Consider the following 8286-nt stretch of genomic DNA (forward strand, 5'->3'; position numbering starts at 1 on the left):
CTAACAAAGAACACTTACCCTCAGACTTGAAGTGCACTCCTTCATTGCTGTTGAAGCTACCATACTTCATCTACAATATTCACTGAACAAGAAACAAGAAGAATTAGCATGATATTTTTTATCCCTGTGGTTGGGGCACTGTCACAGGAAGTGGGATAAGTGGAATCTAATTCTAGTTGCACCAAAATAATTCATCAGAAGTAGCAGAAAGTACATGGCAGACCAGAACCCAGGTCTCCCCTTTTTCTTCAAGATACTCAAGCAATTAGAGCCCTAAGTCTCCTACTCTTTTTCACCCTCTTGTCCAAAGAATAATTAGACTTTTGAAAAGGGGAACGACATTGACAAAAATAACAGGGCAACTCACACCTATAAGACAGTACGTTGCTCTGTAATGACTGATGTCCTCCTTGTGAGATATAGATAAAACACTTTTAGACAAAGCACAAAACAGAATTACTGCCTCTCATATCCCAGCAGAGCAAAGATTTTTCCCTCTTCAGCAAAGGAGAGAGGAAGAGCAACAGCAACCACCTCAATTCTTTCTAGCCTAGGAGGAAAGAAATTTTAATCTTTATCTCCAAAACCTGAGTCAGGTAAGTGACTGCTATGCCCTTTTGCACTAAGATACCCGCATCTAGAATAGAGGAGGAGCTAAGACACATCATTATTTCCAAGTTTTTCCTACTGTTTCCTTGAAATAATTTCTACTCAACAATATTCGTAAACCCCTAAGCACCTGTGAGCTATATAAATAATCCAATAGTTTGGTGCAAGGTGACTATTCCACCAGGCAACTACAAACCAAGCAGCGCAGCATCTAAGCACTCAACATCTTGCAGCATGCAAGCCTCCTTTTTTTTAAATAACTCTTTTTTCCCTTAAAGATTTCTGACCTTTCTTCATTGATTTACATTTCATCTGACAAGCAAGTGTCCTACTCAACAGATTCACCAGAAATTGCAAACCAAATCTCTTCCTGTGTTCTAGCACTTTATAAGTCACGTAACACAATCCCTTCCCAGTCAGTGGTTGCACGCAGAGGCCAATACAAACCCATTTCCTCCTCCCATCTTCAGAGTGAAAACGTTACATCAGGCATGGATCTTGACATCCTGTTGTCCTGGAACCAGTGAATCAGAAAGTTCCTTCCTCACAATTGTATTCTTTGGAGGTGGAAAATAATTAACTTCCCCACCCCCTCCTCCTTCCCACTGCCACTGTCAAAAGTTAGAAAGTCACTTGACTCTGTCTGGAAAAAAAAAAAACCCAGCCATCATAATTCAGTGCCAGAGAAAGTTTTTGTTGATTAAAGCATAGCCTGGTCTTCCCAAGGACACTGCCTCACTATATCACATCATCCAGTCCAGAAACAGAGCAATTATTTTATTTTTTGCTTTTAAAGCTTCCTTCAGAAAAATGAATGAATCAATAATGGAAGTTGAACTTGATATGTTACCAAAAGAGTGAACAACAGAAAAATGAAACTAGAAAATCAATTATCAAGGAATTCATTCTTTGAAATATATTTTTCCAGCAAAACACTACATAAAAATAGTAAGGGTACAACAGGTTTCAGGGACTGTGCACAAAAGTCGTCTATTTTACAGTCAACCAGGACATTTAGATATAGAAGTGCTCTAGCTTTTCCACATTTGTGTGGAACACTGAGCATCTCTGTGAGAAACTGGAGAATGGTTTTGCATTCGTGTAAGGTAAGGACAAAATTCATGCTCCAGGTTATTGCCTCTGCATGAGAGAATAAGCTCTCCAAAACATGAATTTGAGGCAGAAGGAAAACATTAGAATCCTCACTATCAACATCCCATCCATTTTTCCTCGGGACAAAAAGATGTTGTGCTTCAGCCAGCTGTCTAACGAAGGACTAGCACTGCCAAATTTGTAAGAGGGCTAGCTAGTTACTGATACTGCATTTTTCAAGAACTACAGTAATCCCATATCACATTAAATAAAGAAGGAGGGGAATGTCACTATACTGAGATAGATAGATAGATAGATAGATAGATAGATAGATAGATAGATAGATAGATAGATAGATAGATAGATAGATAACTTTAAGAAATCTTGAAGGACTAGAATTCCTCCTCTTCCAAAGAAAAATGTCACCTAATTGCACCTACATTTAAAAGTGAAAGTATCAGACGAATCACTCACTGAAAAAAAAACACTCCTCCGCCTTACTCCCATGACACAGCAACAAAAAAAAAAAAAAAAAAAAAAAAAAAAGGAGGGTGAACAAATGAAAACAAGCCCCCAAAATTTCTAAAATTTCATTGGGTTTTTGGGTTTTAATTGTGCAGAATTGGTAAGTAACAGACCTACAACCCTTCTGAGTACACATTCTATGGATTCAACTGTACAAAGAACAGTTGCAGTATGGCATGCACAGCATCACCCTAGCTAAAGGAAAATCTAAAACCCAAATGTGCACAGCCCAGAAGGACATGTAGAACTTAGATTAAATCCTAAAAAGGGGGGGTGGGGGGGGAGTCTTCTATATCTTTTTTCTTAATAATTATGCAGTATAGAGAGGGGAAAAAATGCGTATGAAACCAAAGGAATAAGAAATGGGGGGAAAAAGCCCATGACCAGTGTTAACTAATATTCTAAACATGGAAAACAACTGTCCTGGTTCAAAAATGTATTGGAAGAGAGCAATTTTGTGCAGTCTTACTACTGTGTGCACAGAAAAAAAAAAGAAAGCAGGTTTTTTTTTGAATGTAGGAGGGCTGAATGAAAATGTTAATTATAACATGTTGTAATAAGGATACCCCCAAGATCAGCCCTATCTTTTTTGCTACAGCATAGTCCCTAGGCAAATGGCTAACTACTCCTTGATCATTATCCTGGCTAAAACTAAAGCTACTGAAGTTTTGGAGACTCATATCTAACAGAATTTCTTTCATCTCTAATAATTGCTAAACTAGCATAATTACTCATACTTGAGGTGAAATAGAACCCAAGTTGTCTAATTTTAAAACAAAAACAAACCTCACCAGCTCTTTTGGTCTTTGCACATCCATCTTTTGCCAGAGTCCTATGCCAAATGTTACATTATGATTTTAAAGTATTTAAAAGCCTCTCTTGTGCTGTCCAACTTTTATAAAGACAGCAACTGGAAAACTTTAATGCTTTGTAGTAACACTCTGCGAAATGTATTTGAAAACAGACATGCACATTTTCACAGCACCAAATAAAATAGGACAAATTCTTTGTAGATCTATGTGTTGTCCCTTCTGGGAAATATTTATATATATATATACATATGTGTACACGTATATGCCACAGTACTGATTTAAGTGAAATAATGCATTTTCCCAACCCCTGACTGGGACTGATTCTGAGCTCAGGCAGCCCTACAGAAACCAATGGAAACTGTAAAATATGTCAAGGAAAAGACTCTAGGAGGTTGTCTTAGGGTAGCGGAACTTACACTGTATTTTAATCAATCTATAAAAACCTTCCAAATATCATATTTTAATTCTTTTACACAAAAAAAAAAATGGTCTACATAAAATGTTAACGTTTTTTCTGAATCTTTTCCTCATGCAGTTATCCAAAAGGAAGATTTTTCTTCAAAATGCACAAGTTTGAAAATATTGAATCGTGTTTCAGAACAAAGAATTGAGAGCTATTAAACCAGCTGCAAATTAGACAGAATAAATTATAGAGAAACATAAAGCCTTTCAAGAGATCTTAGATCATGGTGGATAATGTTATCCTACACATGTTAGATAAGTGACTCCATACTGACAGCTTCCCTTGTTGCACAAGTTAACAGCAACTCAGGAAAACAAAATCAAACCAATCCAAACACATTGGCAGCCTTACTAAAGCTCTTAATATTATCTTTGTCACAAGGTTTCACCTTTGTGGAAGCTAGCAGTACAGCCAGTAGCTGTTTAGATGCTCACTTCTAATGGTGCCTAACCCCAAGCAGCAGACAATGATGGTCAATATAACTTATGCTGGCCGCAGAAATGACTGGGCAACATTACTGTAATCCTGCAGCTAATCAAGACTATCAATATGCATTGCCAAAGTCAATGAATATTGCTAAAGGTTAGGGATGTTTTTTGTTGTTACGGATTTCTTTAATACATAAAGGCGTGCTTTGGCAAGTCCAATAGAGAACACTATAAATAGCCTGCAATATAAAAAGATGCTAATCTTAAATCCTCTTTGAAATTTCTTTTTTTTTTTTTCATGTACTCTTTTATGTTCGGTATCTTAATTTTTGCCCTTTTTTGGATGGCCAAATACAAGCCAGAAATTTACTCATGCATCAAACAGATGTTTTTGCTTTTCAGGCCAAATGGAATCTCATGAATTTTTTGTTCCCTCCCTATAAAATGATGATGCCAAAATAACACAGTTCCTGAAAACAGCCCGTTCAGAAAAAGTTCTTCGGACCAATAATACTGAAACTTTAAGTCAAGTTCACAGAAATAATGCCAATACTAATTGTTGGTTTTGTTTATGCCGGATTGATTATAGTCTAATCAGCAGACAATCCCATGACTTTTGAGTCTAGCCCATGCAATTTGGAAGGCAGGGAGGGCTAGGGCTGCAAACAAACATTCAAACAGTTGACAGATACAGAGAAATGTAAAGACTACTGTTGGAAGGGGATCTGAATGTCAAATTCTCTCTGAACTATTGCTGCTGGTTAGTAACATTTTTCTTTTAATCCATTACTATTCTACCTTCCTTGGTACCACATAACCTGCACCTCTGCATGAGAAACATCCTTTCACTTGGAATCTATGCTGAGGAAAGAGGTCCCTCTAAAACACAGATACATTTGCTCAGTCCACCGATACTCTGCATGAATTGATCTGCAGTTGTAAATTCGTTCAAGATGGAAAGATTACCTAGGTTTCCTCAAAAACAGGGAACAACTTCAGGAGATGTTCTGGGCTTGTCAATATATTTCAAGCCTTCTTTAAGCAGAGCATGGGTATGTAAAATACAACTAAGAAATGTATCCCACTCATCTTTCTAGGAACTAACATTTAGTAATTTTATTTCTGCATGTAGGACACAAAACTGCATTGAGTAAAAATTTACTTTGAAGTAAAACCACAGGTTGTTTAGGTTTTTTCCCACAAAAAAAAATCAGAGATCAGCACTTCTATTAAACACATGAGGCTGTACTACTTTCCTCGTACTAGCTTATCTAACAACTACCATTTCAGTGATTTTTCATGGGTGGCTTTGCACATAGTAATGAGTATTACCTGGCTTTAGCTTAGAGAAACCTGTGTTTAACATTTAGTAGAACTACATTTGCATTCAGTTTTGTATAAAGAATGCCTAGTTTTCTTTGCACGTGATTGTATTTTTGTAACATTTTTCCTAAATAAACTTTCTCATCAAAAGCTGGTAGTAAGAGCAAAGAAAAAAACCTCAAACCCTCCTAAAAGTAAAACCCCATAAACCAGAAAGGAAGGAGGGGGGGGAAGCAGTCAGTAACCCAAGTGTGATATCTCCAAAGCATGCCAAGTCACAAAAAAAGGTTTACAACTCATAATGGCCAAGTTAAACAACATACAAGAAGCTACTCTGGCCCCCTCTCTTGCTTTCTCATCACAGGGGTCTCTACCATAGTTTTACTTCGGGAATGGCTCTACCCCTGGATATCAGGGGTTTAAGGAGACATAACAATTGCCTTTCTTTGATACCTTTCACTTGCACAGTGCCTCTTTTGGGGCTTGTACACGAGTATCGTATCTCCGACTTCTCTTTCCCCACCTGCTTTTCTCCAGCTATCCTCCCTCTCTTCCTCAGCAAACACATTAGGTGATTTTGATCAGGTCAATGATACTTAATAGATTTTTTTTTTTTTCAGAAACTAGCAAAGGAAAAGGGATAAATTAATCAGTAGAATGAAATATAGGTCAGGACTGATGAGTTTGTTGCAAGTGATCCTTCCCCTGCCTTAAAGCACCCGTCAGTTGAACTTTAATTCCTCCTTCCTAAAGTAAAATAAGATATTCAAACTGCAGTTTTTCAGCAAGTTGTCATTTACTCTCATTTTAAGACTTTTTTTTTGCCACAAACCTGCAGTGTATTTGTAAGAGACCATGTTTGTCACAGAAAATAATTAAATCTTATTTTTCCCCAGAAAGAAGATTTTACTATTCTTAAATTACAAGGGGCTTATCTAATGTTAGCCATGCCTATTTTTTTTTTCCCTTGGTCCAAGGCTGAGATGCAATCTTCACCAAGTGCTAGGGGACAGTCAGACCAAAGTTGTCAAGAAACCAAAACAGGGAAAAGGAAAAACAAAAAAAAGGAAGGAAAGAGAGAAATAATATAAAAGGAATGTAAGCAGAAACCAGGGTAATTGAAAAAAGTGTATTTTCAAGAAATATAAGAAATTTAGTCATTAGCTAGTTCTTAACACCCACCACTTCAGATGAACATTAGTTTCGTGCATTCAATATGAAAAACTCAATTGTCATTTTGTTTTAATGTATTTACCTGCCTTGTATCAGTATTCCCCTAAGATATAAGTTTCAAATTAAGTTATCAAAAGTGACAGACATATCAAAAATATCTCTTATATCTTCCCCCCAGAAAGGGTTGCTAAGTACATGACAAATTGGAAATGTAATGTGTAACTCCATATTTTATTTAGATGTAAAACAGCGCTCATGAGTTTAAATAACTCATTTACATACATACAAAGAATAGTTTCTCAAATAAGCTATTTAAAATACTGTTTATTTTTATCTGTAGAACTACATTTTGTACTGACTAAATCAGTAATACCTAAGAAATCAGGAATTTAAATAAGCGCTGCATTGGAGGTACAGTTGAAATTCTCCTTGCAACATTACTTAGAGCTTTTGTTTGTTCACTAAAAATGAAGATGTAATAATTGATGGGCAAACTCTCATCCATGAATTTAAATGCTAGTCTATGCAAGCATCTTTCAGCTCCTCAGATGAATCGCATTATTAGCCCTTTCAGAAATCTCACAATCGGACTGCTTTCAGAATACTATTAATCCACTCAGAAACTGACATGATTCAAGAAAAATAAAACAGGGAAAATGAAAGAGATATTTGAACAAAGGCCACCAAGAATGATAACCTACTCCCCAAAGGTAATTACTGCAGCAATAATTACAGATGATGATTGATTTACTGCCTGGTTTTAGTTGAAAAATAGTAAATAAGACTCTGCAAAGAAATCTCTATCATCTCCATCCTGAACATTAAGTGGTTTTCTCAAGTCAGTAGTTTATTGTCAGCAAATCCAAGCTACTCCTTCTGAAACATACAATGTTGCTGTTTTCTCATTTTAGGTATTCTCTGGCAACTAACTGGTGCCTAAGAAAGGCAAATCCCACACCTTCGCATAAAATGGAAGCTGTATATTTTGTTTTAAATTAAGTGTGATGTTTAGAGAAAGATATTTGAAACAAAACTTCTCTTTGTAATACATGTAACAAATCACCACCACGAGTGAAACATGCCCAATGTCTAACAGGAGAACAATTTCCTCTATTTGTCAATTAATTCTGAACCTTTATTCCTTTGCACTTAAATACTTGGAGGTCTAAGACTACCCCTCAGTTAAAGTTTTCCTGTACCTTTTTGCAAACATGGCTAATTGGTCGCTCTCCTACAGGCTCTAAAACTCTTATGCGCACATAAATAAATCCTCCCTGGGAAGCTCGAAATATAAGCGTGCGCCCAAGCAACAGAACTTTCATTGTGGTATCATTTTTAAAAGGTAAAGGGAAGAGCAGCTCGTTTGTTCTTCATAAGATGACAAACAAAAGCACCACTGAACTGCACAAACTTCGGTAAACTAGATACAGACGGCAGCAGCAGGTAAAGCAGTAAATTCAAGGCACCCTTTATTCCCTTCTAAAGTATCTGGAGAGTCAAAAAAAAAAATAAAAAAAAGGAAAGGAAAGAAAAGAAAAAAGCCTGCTCTAAAGCTCACTGAAGTCAACAAGAAGACTTTGAAAGGGGAACTCCTGGAAAGAGTTGTTCAAGGGAAGGGAGAGCAGTTTTTTGCCAGGTCCTCCTTGTGTAAGTCCATAAAAGCAGACCCCGCTCCTGCTTTCTAACTATGAAACTGCGCTGGTTTCCAGGCACTTAAATCCCGGTGTTCGCCAGCCCAGCCGGGCAGGAAACGAGGCCTGCCGCCCGCCACGGCACGGCTCGGGTCACCTCCCGGCCGGGGCTGGCCGCGCTCTGCGCCCTGCACCGCCGGCAGCCCCACGGGCCGCGCCAGCCGCTCTCA

The 8286-nt window shown here is 37.4% G+C and overlaps 1 protein-coding gene across 11 annotated transcripts in view; it reads right to left on the bottom strand.

Annotated features, from left to right (window-relative positions):
- ZNF521 (zinc finger protein 521) overlaps positions 1-8286 on the bottom strand; it is a 229754-nt gene that overhangs the window by 218642 nt on the left and 2826 nt on the right. The window lies entirely within an intron of this gene.

Source organism: Taeniopygia guttata, chromosome 2, assembly GCF_048771995.1.
Source record: "Taeniopygia guttata chromosome 2, bTaeGut7.mat, whole genome shotgun sequence".
Taxonomy (NCBI): domain Eukaryota; kingdom Metazoa; phylum Chordata; class Aves; order Passeriformes; family Estrildidae; genus Taeniopygia; species Taeniopygia guttata.